This window comes from Boleophthalmus pectinirostris, unplaced genomic scaffold (genome assembly GCF_026225935.1).
Source record: "Boleophthalmus pectinirostris isolate CB_2022bp ecotype Guang Dong unplaced genomic scaffold, ASM2622593v1 HiC_scaffold_12, whole genome shotgun sequence".
Taxonomy (NCBI): domain Eukaryota; kingdom Metazoa; phylum Chordata; class Actinopteri; order Gobiiformes; family Gobiidae; genus Boleophthalmus; species Boleophthalmus pectinirostris.
The window spans coordinates 13,007,745-13,025,789 of record NW_026571018.1 but is presented as its reverse complement, the minus strand read 5'-3'; the positions used below and the strand labels follow the sequence as shown (position 1 = coordinate 13,025,789).

The window sequence follows — 18,045 nt, the reverse complement described above, 5'->3', positions numbered from 1 at the left end:
CAACAGTTAGTTGGACACTCAGTTTCTCTTTTTTTGTGGTTTTATTTTTTTTATTTTTCATAATTTGTAAGACGTGGAGACCTAGATTTGTTCACTAACTTGTCGGTTGGTGGGACACTCCCTAATTCTCCCGTTCGAGTTGTTGTTGTTGTTTTATGACTACATTGTACTACAAGTAGTACACAAATGAACAAATGTGTACTATATTGTAATGTTATACTCTTGTAAACAGATGTGGAGACTTGTGTTTGTCCATTCACTAGAGAATTAGTGGGACACTAAGTTTCTCTCTTTTCTCTCTCTTTTTTTTTCCCAGTAATTGTAATTTAAGTTTAAAATGCAGAATTAGCACAACCATGGTATTTAGAATTAAAACTGTTTTACAATGCATGTGTATCTACGTGGCATTATGTCTTTCTGTAAACTGTACTTTTACTTTTACTTTATAATAATTTGTAAAATGTGGAGATCTGGGTTTGTTCACTAAGTTTTCGGTTGGTGGGACACTCCTTAATTCTCCCATTTAATTAGTTGTTTTCCGAATACCTTGTACTACAAATAGTATACAAATGTGTACTATATTGTAACGTTATACTCCTGTAAACAGTCTCTGTGGAGACTGTACTTTTACTTTATACTGATTTGTTAGATGTGGAGACTTGGGTTTGTTCACTAACTTGTCGGTTGGTGGGACACTCCCTACTTCTCCTGTTTAAGGTGAATTTTAACTGTGTGTTTACAAGATAAAACATTGTTCTTGCTTTTTTGCACAGCGCATTGGTACGCAAAAGCCTCTGTTTTTCAGGATGGTTGTTCATTCAAACGAGGGCCTAAACCAAAGTGCATCGCTCTAATATTTGTGGATGAATTACACAGAAGGAGCGTAGATGCACACTTAAGGCTTTCTCCCTAGTTCCATTAAAAGGGCTTTGATTGGGGAGGTGGGCCTCTGTGTAAGTTGATATCTTATTACATATATGTCCAGAAGTATGTTCCAGTCAGATCCATCGTGTCCTGGTGAGTAAAGACCAATACTAACGTAATATTTGTATTAATTACTAAAGACCTTTGTTCACTTTAAAAGAAAGGCGCGTCGCTGATGGAACTGTCCATGGCATCATCAACAAAGTGCAGTTAACCACCAGAGGGAGCCCTGATTGTAACGTTGGAACACAAGGTATTCCGAGAAATGAGAGAATTAATAATGAAATAATGATAAATAATGAGTTTTGTACTTTTATTGCACTTTTAGGAGCCACAGTCATCGCCATCTCTGCTGAGACGTATGCAGCTGCAGTGGCTTGTCTCGCTCCAGTCAGATGGTCCACAGACTTCTGTAAGTTATTATCTGAAAATAATTAAAATCTGATAAAATAGAATGTAAAATTACACTCAACATGTGTTTTAGGATCCAGAAAGTTTCCTGGAGTGTGACCCATCAAATGCTCTCGGCCACATGAGAGGAAGGGGTGATCGAGGCCTGGTCCAATAAGAGACTTGGCCCAACACAAGGGAGAAGGCCTTCAGTCTGTGTAATCTGCTGTTACTCTGAAGTTCAGTCTAATCAAAACTGAAGCATCACTCCTGATGAAGATCTCCAGAAGAACAAGACACTCCAACAGTGGTGAGAGAAAAGAACCTATACTAAATCTTTACAAGTTTTATAACAAGATTTTTACTGTCTGATCCCTGTGTTATATTGTAACTGTGCAGGTGCTGAGGAGCACATTGGACCTGTGGATTATGGAGGAACAAAAAGAGACAAATGGTTTTTGGAGGACTCAAAAACAAGTGATGAAGCTCATATAGAAGACTAAACGCCTGGAGAAAAAGGACAGTGATGATGAGACGGACTACAGGAACGATGTGTGACATCTGGCCTCATGGTAACAACCAAGCAGATTATTGTGGACTTCAACTAAAATGGGCAAAACAACCATAAAACTCTCTGTCTGCACTGAGGTAGTAGAGAGGGTGACCGTGACTGAGGACCTGTCCTGAAGCATTCACACTGCCTGAGCTGTGGAGAGGCCCAACCACGCCTTTACTACTTGAAGAAACTGAGGAGCGCCAACATCTCCAGTCCACTAATGAGGAACTTCTACAACTGTGCCATCTGAAGTGTTCTGACATCTGGAGTTTTTGTGTGGTTCTCCTGCTGCACTAAGGCTGACCTACACACTCCAGCGGGTGGTAAAAACAGCGGGGAAAGTCACTGGGGTGACTCTCCCACAGATCAGTAGCATCTATGTGTTCCAGTCAGAGCCATCGTGTCCTGGTGAGTAAAGACTAATACTAACGTAATATTTGTATTAATTACTAAAGACTGTTGTTCACTTTTAAAAGAAAGGCGCGTCGCTGATGGAGCTGTCCTTGGTGTCGTCCACAACCACCACCAGAGGGAGCCCTGATCGTAACGTTAGAACACAAGGTATTCTGAGAAATGAGAAAATTAATAATGAAAAAATGATAAATAATGACTTTTATTGCACTTTTAGGAGCCACAGTCATCGCCAGCTCTGCTGAGACGTATGCAGCTGCAGTGGCTTGTCTCGCTCCAGTCAGATGATCCACAGACTTCTGTAAGTTATTATCTGAAAATAATTTAAATCTGGGTGATAAAGTAGAATGTAAAGTTACACTAAACGTGTGTTTTAGGATCCAGAAACTTTTCTGGAGTGTGACCCATCAGATGTTCTCGGCCACATGTGAGTAAGGGGTGATCGAGGCCTGGTCCAATAAGAGACTTGGCCCAACAGTGGTGAGAGAAAAGAACCTATACTAAATCTTTGCAAGTTTTGTAACAAGATTTTTACTGTCTGATCCCTGTGTTATATTGTAACTGTGCAGGTGCTGAGGAGCACACTGGACCTGTGGATTTAATGGAGGAACAAAAAGAGACAAATGGTTTTTGGAGGACTCAAAAACAAGTGATGAAGCTCATATAGAAGACTAAACGCCTGGAGAAAGGGTGACCGTGACTGAGGACCTGTCCTGAGGCATTCACACTGCCTGAGCTGTGGGGAGGCCCAACAACGCCTTTACTACTTGAGGAAACTGAGGAGCGCCAACATCTCCAGTCCACTAATGAGGAACTTCTACAACTGTGCCATCTGAAGTGTTCTGACATCTGGAGTTTTTGTGTGGTTCTCCTGCTGCACTAAGCTGACCTACACACTCTCCAGCGGGTGGTAAAAACAGTGGGGAAAGTCACTGTGACTCTCCCACAGATCAGTAGCATCTATATGACCCGTGGTCTGCGTCACCGGCACCAGCCTACTCATCACCTTTTCCACCTGCTGCCCTCAGTTAGAAAGCACAGGTCCATAAACACCTGAACAACCAGGCTGACCAACAGCCTGTATCCCCCGGCTGTGAGGCTGCTGAACACTGCCCCCTTTCCCTCTCTGCCTTTCTCCCATGGACAATAACCACATCCACCAATAAAATATCAGTGACCTGGACTTTGCATTGTTGCATTATTATATATGTGCTGCCCTGAATGTCCTTACTGTGCTAATGTTTACACTGGAGTTAGTACTTCAGGGGTTATTGGGTGGGGTTTTACACCTGTAATATTGTGCTTCACATCAAAACTAATGCAGTGTTTGATGCGTTAAACTATTGCTTCCTATGAAGATGACAATAAAATCTCTTGAATCTGAAATAAATAAAGATAATCTAAATGTATCTTTATTGTGTAGAGTATTAATAGTATATTTATAAAATTAAATATTTAACACTACGTGACTGGTGGGAATCTGCTAAGGTTGCAACTAAAAGTTATTTTGGTGATCAATTCATCTTGTGATTATTCTTTCAATTAATCATTTAGTTGTTCATAAGGTGAAGGCCCCAGTGGCGACTGTCCCGAGTCCCGGCAAAGAATGTCCCGGCCCCAGCAGCGGTAGTGACAGTCCCGGGTCCCGGCGGCGGGTCTGTCAGTGTCTTTGACTCTGTTCTCGCCATTTCCTGTGTGGAGCTTTAGGCTAAAGTAGCAGCTGCCGCTAATCGTGAAGCAGCTACGAGTTGACGCAGCAGGTTGACGTGAGTGACAGGACAGTTGTCCAATCACACTACACTAAATAAACAGAGACTGTGATATCGTAAAGTTTGTGCCCTCAGCCCGAAGTGAAATGCGCCAATTAAAATCATTTTTAAATAGTAATAATAACGGCCTGTGCTGGGGGGTGAGGCACCAGTTGCCGCTAGGGGGGCACGGCCCTCAAATGCCCCACCTTGCCGCCGACACCGCTGTCCAAAGGCACTTTTCCTTGATGGTATTATACAATCACTTCTGAGCTTGCTCTTGTTGATCTGTTCTGATTTATTTATTTCTTTTTTTTAACAAATTCTTGTAATGTGACTCTGTGGGTTTTATCGTGTTATCAAAACCTAATATGTTGTGTTTCTTCAAAATAATGCAGTGATGGTGGGTCTTTGGTGAGTTTTTTGTCTGAAATAGGGGTCACCAAACTTTTTTCTCTGGGGGCCACATTATTGCTCCTCACTGTGATGGCGGCCGGAGTCGGGTCGGCCGTATAACAGAACTGTATGACCCTGACAATGCAGATTATATTCTTTGAAAACTGCCACACTTTCTTTACATACCAGACAAACTGCACGGTCCTTACCCTGAACAAAAAATGATCAGTCATCCTCTGTTCTTTGAAAACTTGGCACTCCCTGTCAACTTTTTGTACTTTAACACAAGTCATTTTGCTGTCCTTAACTGCACTACAGAACTCTGTGTGTGCGTTGACTGTCACTTTTTGATCTCGAGATTGTCAGGTGATGAAAATTCATGTAAATACGTCATTCATGTAAATATGACAACTTTTGAAGATTGCCTCATAGGGCCAGTTCAAGTGGTGGGGGCAGGGAGGGCCGGAGTTTGCTTGCGGGCCTTAGTTTGATTAGCCAAGCTGGCGCCACCTAGTGCCCCCGCTCAATTTCATTTCTCTCCAACGACTTGGTCAGGAATCAGAATACACTAGACGGTTTCCAAAAACCCCGGAAGTGCAAGTTTGGGCGAAGAGCCATATATTCCACGTTGGCAATGATTCCCGAGGTTGAGGATTTAAATCCGGAACAAAGCGAATGTTTGGTGAATTTTATCAAAGGGAAAAGACGTTATTGCCCTTCTTCTTATGGGATTTAGGAAAAGCTTAATTTACCAGTTAGCCCCGTTAGTGGCGCGTTACATATGTCACGGTCAAATAGCAGTGATTGGTTAAATGAAAAAAAGTACCCGCCTACTGTCAAGCAAACAAATTCTAACATTGCGAGATCAGAGGCTCAATCAGGCTATAGTTTGATGACCACTAGTCTAAAATTTTAAGATCTTGTTTATATACTATTTCAGTTGATTTCAGCCAAGCTCATTAAGGTAGAAACTAATAATGCAAGATTACTCAAAAGTGTGTGAGTGAAAGAAAACACAACTCAAGGTGTTTTTGGTGAGGTAACAGCATTCTAACATATCTTAAAGCTCACAAGAGTCCAATTTGGGTAATATAAGACCTTTAAACATCTTTAAACATCTTAAAATCTCCATTGATTTATCATTAGGCTCTTTTGCTTGGGGATTCTTGACTTAGCAAGCCTATATATTAACTTCAAGTCTGTGAAAGGTCTGCTGTTTCAAATTCAAAGTTGTAAGTTCCATGCTGCGCTCAGTCTGTCAAGAATTTAACCGTCTTAATATTTAGAAACTGAGCTTTGTTGGAGCCAGTCAAGCAGATTTGCTACGCCATAAAACATTATTTAAGGTCTTGGGGCGACTTCAAACTTTCCACAATTTAACCGTGTTGTCACCGTATGTGCGTAGCTGCCAGCGCTGGATTACAATGCGTTTTGTGGAAAGCCAATGGGATTATCCTGTCTGCCTTCCTCTCCATATGTTTCTACAGGAAGCCCCCCAGCACCAGAGCCATGGAACAGAGTGGACCACCCACCCGTCCACCGACCATATAATAAGAAATCACCATGTTACCACACTGTATGGCTGCGTCCCATTAGCCCATATGCACACGCTGGTTCAGTCGCCCTCCAGGTTCTTCCTGCTTCAGAGACTTAAAACTGTGCCAAATAGAGCTTTATATGGCATGTGGTGGAACGCAATGCAGTAAAAGTAGAAGTGTACTTTAGCATACTTTTTAGGTACCTGTACTTTACTTAAAAGTGCATTGCGTAACTTTTCTGGAAGAGGGTCCACTACCTGCTTGATATTACTGTTTTGACTTGAAATAAACTTGATAATCACAATGGAGACAGTCTAGTGGAAAGCTCTATGGAGAAGCAAGCTTGCACATAGTAAGCTATTAAACACCTGAACAACTGCAAGGAAAATGTGTTTAAAGGGTCCATTCAGAATTTTGGACATAGGACCTCATTTCCTAGTGAGCCAGACTGTTGGACACATGTGGAGACACTTTTTTAAATATTCCATCCAGTCGTTGTATTTGCAGAGGTCGCTGGTGCTAGGGCTAGTGCATGTCAATGGCCATAGTTATCCTGCCACTAAAAACAGTCTTACCCACTCCACAAAACACCCAAAGCAAAACTATTATTACACCAGACTGTCGATGTAAATGTCTGTGTTGATAGAATAATGTTCGAAATAAAACTAACCTTGTATCGCATGAATCATCGCATGTTGAGGGACTATTTTCTCATATATCAGTTCACCGCTGCCAAGTTTTCTATCAGGAAGTACAACTTGCTGCTGCTGCTCAGACATAAATCCTTCAAATGCAAGATTGGTTTTACTTCTAAAATTATTCTATCGACACAGACATTCAGTCTTGAGTTGTTTTGCCTCAGGTGTTTTGTGGAGTGGGTAAGACTGTTTTTAGTGACAGGATAACTATGGCCATTGACATGCACTAGCCTAGCACCAGTGACCTCTGCAAATACAAGGACTGGATGGAACATTTAAAAAAGTGTCTCCACATATCCACAGTACTCTGGCTCACTAGGAAATGAGGCCCTATGTGCAAAATTCCGAACTGTCCCTTTAATGCCCTGCTACGAAACAATCCAGGCAAAGAAATCTCTATGAAGACAAGCAAGTAGCGGACCCTCAACCTTCAACGTTACATAGTGAAGTACATTTTACAGTGGATACTTTTTTACTTTTGTTTCTGTGCTTTCTACTCCTATATTTTTTAACAGAACTGAAAAGAAGATGAGACGTGCTGAAAAAGCTGAGGAGTTATTTTGAACACATTCATAGTTTGAGCAAACACAAATAAAAAGAGCTAGGGAAAAGAAAAACTTATTTGTTTCTGATGATTGAACAAAAATTCAGCACAAATCTTCATCAAAACCATTACATTTGAAGCTTTGTAACACCTCAAAATCCATGGGAAATACTTTTACTTTTTCCTCTTAAAGTACGTTAATACTTTTATTTAAGGAGATTTAAGTTTCACGTAATACTTTTCCTTTATCTTGAGTATTTTTTTTGCTCCAGTATCTGACCCATAAGCAGTGACCCAAATTAGACATGGCCAACACTACACGCTTGAACAGTCTGTATGTTTTTGTGTATGTTTGTATGAAGAATAACATTATAAACTGTTGGTGGTCTTCTGTTCTGCTTAAATGGACGACGTTTTCCACACTGGAGAATATGAAAATACAGCTAATGTTATGAGTAGAAGTGTAGCGTTTTTACAGTGCAGATGTGTGATATGAGTTATGCAAAAGGAGAATGACATCAGACTGGGTTTTAGAGTGTTGGATTTGGCACTAGATGAAAATACTCAAGGCAAAAGAAAATCTGCTGACAACAAAACAACTAGAATGTCTCAGTAATAACAAGGAGTGTAATGGAATTTCCTTCAGGATCATAAAGTATCTATTTATCTCTTTATCTGTCTATTGATTGTTGTTGCTCAAAACACCAACTGGCAATATTTTGGAGAGATGTAAAATGTGAAACTGAAAACTGTTTAGTAGGGATGTAACAATATCCTAATCTCTCAGTACGGTATTTATTACGATATTTTGGAAAGGCTAGTGTAATTGTAGATAGACTGACACTTTTTTGCTTTTAAAATACCTCGAAAAGATTTTGGTGTCAATTATTTCTGTCATAATCCCTAGACTTCAAGTAAAAAACACATTTCTTCATGTTGTTTGCACTGAAATGAATCATGGAATATGTAGTTCCCAATGTTTATAAGCTGTTGCTACTAGAAAACCATGCATTTAAACAAAGGAACTTGTAAGTCGATATACTGTGACAGCCCACGATATTATTGTGAAACTTTTGACGATACGATATCAGTGAGTGCGTATACATGCACATCAATAACCCGGTTATTAGCCATATCCCGGTTATGTCAGTATTCGTGTTACTGCGTATACATGCACACTGAGAAACCGGGATACTCATATCCGCGTATACATGATCAAATGGAGTATCCCGGTTTCTTGACATAATCTTACAAATGTGCAGGCGCAAATATTAACTTAAATCAATTTAATAAACCAGGAAAAATACAAACCGTGAGCTCCTTTAGCATAAGAAGCCAAGGAGCTACGAGATCTCCCACAATCCACTGTGCAGATTCTTCATTAAAATCTTCTGCATAAATAAACTCAACTTTACAACATATAAACCATAAACACTATAGAGCCACATCAGCCCGTTTGATCATATAATTCAGCTGTGATCACATTTGTACTGCGTATACATACCACAAGTAACCTGCGTATACATGCACATCAGTAACCCGGTTATGATCGGGTTTTTTGAGTATCCCGGTTTCTTGATGGTGCATGTATATGCAGTAACCCGGTTTCAGTATCCCGGTTATGGCAGTATCCCGGTTATTAGAAACCGGGTTACTGTAGCTGGTTTATTCCGATAGTAACCGGGTTACTTGTGGCATGTATACGCAGTACCCCGGTCACTGCAACATAAAGTTGAGTGCGCAAATGTGATCACAGCTGAATTATATGATCAAACGGGCTGATGTGGCTCTATAGTGTTTATGGTTTATATGTTGTAAAGTTGAGTTTATTTATGCAGAAGATTTTAATGAAGAATCTGCACAGTGGATTGTGGGAGATCTCGTAGCTCCTTGGCTTCTTATGCTAAAGGAGCTCACGGTTTGTATTTTTCCTGGTTTATTAAATTGATTTAAGTTAATATTTGCGCCTGCACATTTGTAAGATTATGTCAAGAAACCGGGATACTCCATTTGATCATGTACACGCGGATATGAGTATCCCGGTTTCTCAGTGCGCATGTATACGCAGTAACCCGAATACTGACATAACCGGGATATGGCTAATAACCGGGTTATTGATGTGCATGTATACACACTCACTTTTTAGAAATATCTGTCTGAGCTGTTGGGAACTTTTCCAAATATCATTAGATCAAATTGTAATTTTCACTTGTTGAAAATGTAACTCTTAATTTCCCAAAAAAATGATAAATATCTTCTGGTTCAGGCTGTTGCCCGCCACAATTACCCAGTAGAAAAGTAAAATAAAAGATGTGTATCATATAGAGCAAATAACAGCAAGGTTAGAAGACAGATTTATTCATGGCCAAACAGTCTTCGATGCAAGCCTATATTTAAAATGAATGATTACCTTTTATATAGGTATGAGTTTATGGGCAATATTATGAACAGTAAATTAATAGATACACTACTGGTCAAAAGTTTTAGAACACCACACTTTTTCCATTTTTTCACTGTTTATCGTGTCATTGCACTCTGAAATGAAAGCATAGAATAAATAAGCAATTTTAGTTGAAAAAAGAAATCATGGAAACAATTTTATAGACGAAAATATATTCTAAACATCTGACTCAAACCTTTGGCGGATGTAACAGCTGAATACACTCGTGGCTTATTCTTTTTACAACAGAAATCAAATATTCTTCATAAAGTTCTTCCCAAGTCTATTGCAAAAGTTTCCATAAATGTGTGGCACTTGTAGGTTGCTTTGTTTTCACTTGTCTGTCCAGTTCATCCCAAAACCAGTTCGATGGGGTTTAAATCTGGACACTGTGCTGGACACACGTTTTCAAGCTCACCATCTTGTTCTTTTTTTTCCTGAGGTAGTTTTGGCAGAGCTTGGACTTGTGTTTTGTATCTTTTATCCTTTTTTTTAACCTCTGTCTGTTCAGTTTTTACCTTTGTACCATTTCAAGCTCTTCATTGGACTTGCACGACTTGAATTGCAATAAATAACTGGAAAAATGATGGTGTTCTAAAACTTTTGACCGGTAGTGTATGTATGTACCTGTCTCTACACTGTAAGTTTATTTCATGTCATTTTATTTTATTGTATTTTTACTGCTGTTTCATTACTACATGTGGTTTGCACACACACAAAAAAAAAAAAGGAATAATAAAACAAGTTTTAAAAAAAAAAGAAAAGAAAAAGAAACACACCAACAGTAGGCTAAGTGCTTTGGTGGGATTCCCGTCAACAGATATTTAAGGGCCCCAGGGAAGAAGAAGCCTCAAATGGTTTTCTATGAATTAATAAGAAGAGGGTCCAGGTTTTTTCTCCACTGAGACAAGAAAAAAACAAAACTTTAACACATTTCTTTTGTCAGTTTGGGGTCATAAAACTGTTCATCTAAGCACATATATGTTTTGGAGTCTATGTTTAGTCCAGAAAACGATTAATTGAGTCCTAATTTTTTTTTTTTTTTTTTTTTTTTTACTGAGAGCTTAGTACTGCGTCATCAGAGGTATAATACTCCCTACAATTGAAGCAAAGCTGGACTGGACTGGACTAGACCGGAATGAGCAACACTATCACAGCCTCATCTCTTCAACTCTCAGGCTACTACATTTTATTCCACAACCTTTTTTTTTTTTCTTTCAATTGATAGTTCAGCATTTCTTCTTTTTATTTTCTTCTTTTTTTTCCCTCTGGTGCATTCACATCCACCTTCCTTTCACATGTTACTGTTTTATTCTCCATCTGTCAGAGTCACTCAAGCCAGTCTTTTCCATTTACCACATTTATACACTATAATAGAAGAGTATTGATCTGACCAAACACGATTAGATCTGCAGCTGCCAAAGAAACGAGGACGCCACTGGGAATCAGGTGTTTAAAGACAGACATGAGTTTACTGTTAGCGACTCTGTGCTCTAATCAAATCTATTCTGAGAAATCATTTATAAACCAGTATATAAAGGGACTCTAACAGATTTTTTTTCTTATTTAATAACGTAAAAGTGCTTTTGCTCACCGATCAGATACATAGTAAAAGCAGCTCCTGGGGTCTGTTTTCTGCATTTAATAATAAATCGCTTTTATCGTCCATGAACTAGTAAGGCTGGTGGTGCACTGTCAGCATGTTAGTGGCTTTGTAGCCTGAGAACAAAACTCCACTCTGGTGTCTAAAAGTTGTGAAAAGCGCAAATAAACTCATTGTGGTGAATAATTTGTGAGGACGACCTCTGCAAAATGTTAAAAATGAACTAGCTCTGTTTTTTAAAAATTGAATAAAGATTGTTTTGCTCTATAATTACTTGGGCTGGGTATCATTAATGAGTTGCCGATACGATACATACCGATACGATACATATGACAGGATACGTATCTCGATATAGTGAGCTTTCAATTTGATACGATTTGATATTATATATTTCAAAGTGATTCCATGAAAATAAAGGCTAAATCATGGCTACGATACTAAAAGTCTTTGTTAAACCACTTCTTCTGCAAAGTTACTATGAAACACACATATTTTAATCATAGGGGGAGTTTGACTTTTAACATTTTAACATCACAGCACTACTGCAGTTGAAGAAGGAGGATGTTTAAAAAAATCATTGAATATCCTTTTGGGTCAAAGAATATCCACTGATAACTATGCTATAAATGAATGAACAGCTCATCACTACTCAAAAACGAATTTATTACAAAATAAAATATAATAGGATTCATAGTTATTTCATACAATCCTTTTGTTTTATTGACATATGTAAAATATTAATACATAAAAAAAAAAAAAAAGAAAATATTTGTATTGGCCGTGTTACAGACTCAGTGTCATGACGTATTTCAGCCACTAGGGGGGACACTGCTTCCCCTGCCTCTGCCGCAAAAACTCCACCTATGATTTTAATCTTCAAAACAGTGAAAATGTCAAATGTGTTGCACAAACGAGTTTCCTTCCACTAAACAAGCAACAAAAGTGAACTGCTGTAACAAAATAATTTTGTAAAATATACCAGAAAACAGATATATACCGATAGAGCAGCCCACAATATCAATATTTTGGTATTTTTGCACACCCCTACTAGTATAATCTAAGACACCTGTGGATCAGTATTATAACTCATACATTTTAAATTGTAATATTCATCTAAAATTACTTAACAAAAGAAACAAGTCCACTGATTTTTGTGTTTGAAAACCGTGATGCCCAGTGGGAGCTGACGTCGCTGTGAACATCATCACAACAAAGAGTCAGCACCTCCAATGGATAACTGCATCACTGATTAAGAAAGTAAAACAGAAGAATGAAATAAGTACAGAGGGCATATGGTGTCGGTGAAAATGGGGGTTAATCTGCAATACGGCTTCTTCGGAATAAGTGATTAAAGATTATTCGAACATGTATGAATCACTCCAAATACAACTTCGAGAGAGACAATGAGAAGAGGAAACAAACATATCATGTTTAAAAGCTCAGAGTCCATAGATCTGCTTTAAGACAATATAAATCAAGTACAGATCAAGTATAGTACGACATGTAAATTCATTCTTCAACAGATGTATTGCGGTAAACATTGACTGGCAGCTGTGGTTACCGTGACGACGCATGTTAATACATTCATTATTCAATTAAGCGGTAATCAATAACCTTCGTGTGAGATGGGGGAATATTGTGGTGTCAGTCAGATGCACGCGGTTGCTCGGTCTCGGGTCTGCTCTCGCATTTGCACTTTTATTGGCTGAATGGAGCCGGATCAATGCGGCTATCAGGTACAGGAAGACACAAGTCGATAGAAATCACACAGTGTCAAAGAGAGCCATTGTATCTGTCAGCAGCTCCTACACAGCACTATGCAGCCTGTCACTGTCACCGTGGCAACCATATAGTTTGCATACAGATGATGTGGATGGTGAATAATCCAGTGTCAGGTGTCTTTGGATGCAGTGAGACGCGACATAATATTTAACGTTTTTATTGAAATTCAATCAATGTTAGAGTTAGAATCATTTTGAGATGTAACAGGACAAGTATAAGAGCACATAGACGAGTATACGCCCATGGACCACTGCGGAACCTGCCTGGACCACTGAGGGATAGCACAGATATAAAGCCAAATGAAAGTACGACAATTTAAACGGCCCATATTACGCTATTTTCTGATGTTTGTTATTATCTTGTTTCCTCATCACAAACAGACCTGGAGTTGTGTTTTGTTTTGTTCGCTCAAGTTTAACACACAAACTCTGCATATTTAGGTTATTTTCTCTGAACTGAAAACTGTTGTTGTGGAAAAAAATGATATAGATCTCTTGAAGAAAGAATAATTAATCCATTTGCAAAGCCCGATGAGTTTTTGGAATACAGACAAAGGTTTATTCTTCTTGTTGCAGCAGATATGCACAGGGCCTAGGTCTGCCCTGGCCAGAGACCAACAGCCTCTCCTGAGTCTCCTCTCTCCACTCACCACTTCTCTACATCTCCCCAGTATCTCCTCCCCGAGCATCCCCTCCAGAGCATCTCCTCTTCCTTCCCCTCCAGAGCATCTGAGCTCTGAGTATTTATACAGAAATACAAGCTACATATATATTAAAGCAGCGTGACTTTTGTTTCATAGATCTGTGCTAATCAATTCACAACTAACTTACATTTGAGGACAGGTAGTACAACACAGGGTTTCCTGGGGGTGGAGACCGTACTGAGCCTTTACATGTTAATAACGGGTTTGGACAGATTGAGTGAAATCTTTCCATAGTATAAATTTCAGGAATACAGGAAGGGCTCCACTGTGTTTTCAAACTCACCAGGGGGTCTCCAGCCTGTAGCTACCAGTATCTATCTTCAACCCCTTCCAAGTAACTCGCCAACGGATTTCTGAATTCTATGTATTGTGGATAATAAGTAAAAATCGATTAATTACCACTATAAATGTATTATTTTGATGCCTAACTTGGTGCACTGATAAATGGATAATGGTTTATGTTTTATAAGCATATAACTGTATCCAATCTAAGGCCGTGGCAATTATATTTACTCAGTTTCTTGCAATTGCTGAAATTGGTAGTTCTCTGGTATTTTTCTTTCGTAAATCTCACTGGAGAAAAAAGATCGAGACTCCTGCCATACACATTCATTAGAATCACATTAATTCACCAGTCTCTACTGAGCTAAACTGAACTGACATCACAAGGTGGAACACAGCATATTAAGATTTGGAATTATAGCTTCGATACATGTGTGAATGAAACAAAACACAACTCTGGGTGTGTTTTTGAGGAAACAGCAACATTCTAACATGGCTTAAAGCTCATAAGAGTCAATTTTACATAATATGAGCCCTTTAAAGTCTAAAGTTTAAAGGGATAGTTCAGAATTTTGGACATAGGGCCTCATTTATTAGTGAGCCAGAGTGTTGGAGATGTGTGGAGACACTTTTTTAAATATTCCATCCAGTCCTTGTATTTGCAGAGGTCACTGGTGCTAGGCTAGTGCATGTTAATGGCCATAGTTATTCCTGCTACTAAAAACAGTCTTACTCACTCCACAAAGCAGCCGAGGCAAATCTATTTTTACACCAGACTGTCGACGTAAATGTCTGTGTTGATAAAATAATGTTTGAAATAAAACTAACTTTGTATCGCATGAATAGTCGCATGTTGAGGGACTACTTTCTCAACAGCAGCGGAATTTTACTTTGCCGCGGTAAGATAGATGCTAGGTGATGTAAGTCCGCCTCTGCCAAGCTTTCTATCAGGAAGTACAACTCACTGCTGCTACTCAGACATAAAACCTTCAAATGCAAGGTTGGTTTTACTTCTTAAATGATTCGATCAACACAGACATTCACATCAACAGTCTGGTGTAATAATAGATTTGCTTCAGGTGTTTTGTGGAGTGGGCAAGACTGTTTTTAGTGGCAGGATATCTATGGCCATTGACATGCACGAGCCTAGCACCAGCGACCTCTGCAAATACTGGATGGAATATTTTTAAAAAGTCTCTCCACACGTCTCCAACACTCTGGCGAACTAGGAAATGAGGTCTTTTTAAAGTTAGAGACCTTCAGACGGAGCATGGCCTACAGTTAGCGTTGTCACACCTCCAGGGAACGTCGTTGACATCAGCTGCGGAGTATCAATGGAGACACATGATCTGTTCGTCCATGAGCCTCTAACTGATTTACCCCCCGCGCCGTGACCCTTCTGTTCACATAATAGCTTCATTGGGCTGTTGTATGTATGCACCACACCGACCCAAAACCCACTAACATCCATCTCACCGACACAGGCAAATTAACATGGAAATTGGTGCGCTGGGTTTTTCAAACGGGACTCTAAGTGGGGGCCAGCCTTCCCTTTTCACCTCTCCTCTCCTGGACTCTCTCCCCGTTGTCCAGTGGGCGGTGCAACCCTGACACCGGACTAATGAATGAACGTCGTGATTTATAGCGGAGACAGAGGAAGAAGAAAAGAGCTTCGGAGGGGTTCAGGCGAGGGGAGGGAGGGTGACAGGAGGGGCAAACAGAGGGTAAGTGGGTGGGGCGGGGTTGTAAATCTTCACTTTATCTTATCTGATGGTCAAGTGTTTGCGTTGGGATCGTGCGAGCTGGTTTTGTTTTGAGGGCGGACAGAGGGACAATGAAGGACGCACTCAGGCCGCAGGAAGAGTAGAGTAGGAAAGGTCAACACAAAGCAAGACAATGACAAGGTAATTAATGCGGCGTGCAAAGTGGAGTTGGTGGAATTTGGCGTTTTCTGAAGAGATAGAGGATTCTTCTGTCTCTCAACTGGCCTGGGAATGGTGTGGGGTCTTATGGAAGAGCTGGAGGAAGCATTTGGGGTGAGGGAAATAAACCACTGTTCACCAAACTTAGGCCTGGATAAAGAGAAACAAGATCTATGGATGGACTTTAGATATAAAATGTTATAAAAGTAACATAACTGTTTAAATCAAATACTGAATACTGGTGACAAACGTAACACTGATTTGTTCTTTGGACTTTCTGGAGTAACCAGCAGGTGGCAGTAGAGCAAAAACTATAAAGGTTTCCAATCATTCATATCATTGGGTCATTTGTTTTTTCAAAATAAAACCCAAAATAAGAAAATGAAAAAACTATTTTCTTCATTATCTGTCTCCAAAACCAAAATGAAAAAACAGATGACGATTTGTTTTTTCCGTTTTCGATTTTGTATTTAAATGAATAATGGAAAAAAAAGTTTCTAATGTCTGTGACTTAAACTGCGATGCCCGACTTTTGCGCTGCATATGGACTGAACCAGGACTAAAAGAGGAGTAAAACAGGAGTAAATCAGGTCTAAATCAGAACTGAACCGGTTTCAGTCCTGGTCTCAGTCCTAGTCCTGGTCCCAGTCTCAGGCCTAAACCAGAACTGAACCAGGACTAAACCAGGACTGAGTATCGGGACGGACCCAGAGGTGCATCCACGTAAACTATCGGGTGATAAAAATGGCTAAAATAAGAAAAACAACAACTTTTTGCACTTAAAATAAGAAACAAAATCGAATATTGCTTAAATTACGAAAAACACACTTAAACCACTGGTAGATAATTTTACTTATCAAGTTGAACTGACTAAAATGTTCATAATTTAAGTCATTTTAACTTACCTAGAGATTGGTTTTATCCAGTGAATAAAGTTTGTTAAGTCTAAGTCAAAGTCCAGTGAAGGTGTATGAAGTTTAAAAACACAGTGAAGCCCTTACCACATGACGTCACAAGTTTTAACAGTGTTTTCTGTTTGAGAGAAGAACTCAGTCTAAACATGCAGGATTTGTGAGTTAAAGAAAACACAATTCCAGATGTGTTTGTGATGAGGAAACAACATTATAACATAGATCAGAAAATAGTGTAATATGGGCTCTATAAGGCATTGTTTCCCAAAGAGTGGGTCGCAAAAGATTTTTAATTTTTTTAATTTTTTGTGTCACCTTGTTACGATCTGCATTTAGGTCTGCAGTATACAGTTCTGACACATGAGAGAGCTAAAACACAGACACGCCCAGCTATCATTAGAAACGTTAAGAGATGTTTTGTATAATTTTTTTTGTAATTATTTTATTGACTATTTTGTTCCAATATTGCCGGTTCAATTGAATGTTGAAAAGAAAAAGAAATAGGCGACTTATGGATCCTTTTATTTCTGGTTCAATTACTCTTTTTTATTGTTAAAACTTTTCAATAATGGTCAAATCCTCCTTTGTTTTGTGATTTTTTTGACTTTTAAAATATGGGTCCCCAGAAAAAAAGTTTGGGAAACACTAGTTTAAGGTTCTGGCAATCCAATTTTCATTTGTGATTGTAATAAAACGTAAGAGCACAGGTTCCATTCTGTATCTTTAAATAACAGGACAACTCAAAAAACGACAACTCCAGCTTTTTCTTTATGTGGAAAATACAAGTTCAACAAGATTATTCAGCAACTATACCATAATATCAAACAGTCACCTTGCCCTGATAGTTTGAGACGCATTGGAGAGGTATTTTCTTTGAGTTGATCACTTGTGCAGTATTCGTGGACAGAGGCGGTGAATACTGGACTGGTGTGATGTGGACAACAGGAGACGCTCGGTGCTCTCCCACACCAGGTACAGGCAGCTGATTTTGTGCTTCTCTGTGCGTGTTCAGTTTAGCCAAGTGCAGAGCCGTGTGAAGCTGCAGGAAGAACAGTGTTAGAAGAATAACAAGCAACAGGCCAAAAATGTAGTCTTCTGGGTTTGGTTTAAAAAGTTTGTGAGTTTGGGGGTTGAAAACTTGAAAATGTGCTTGTGTTTTAATGTCAAACTGTTTCTGGGTGTTATCTTCTCCTCGTG

At 39.3% G+C, this 18,045-nt stretch overlaps 1 long non-coding RNA gene across 1 annotated transcript; it reads left to right on the top strand.

Annotated features, from left to right (window-relative positions):
* The first annotated feature begins 1,501 nt into the window (after window positions 1-1,501).
* LOC129407528 (uncharacterized) lies at window positions 1,502-2,432 on the top strand. Its single transcript, XR_008631593.1, has 3 exons — window positions 1,502-1,624; window positions 1,714-2,278; window positions 2,347-2,432. It is a non-coding gene; the product is annotated as an uncharacterized LOC129407528 (long non-coding RNA).
* The last annotated feature ends 15,613 nt before the right edge of the window (window positions 2,433-18,045 follow it).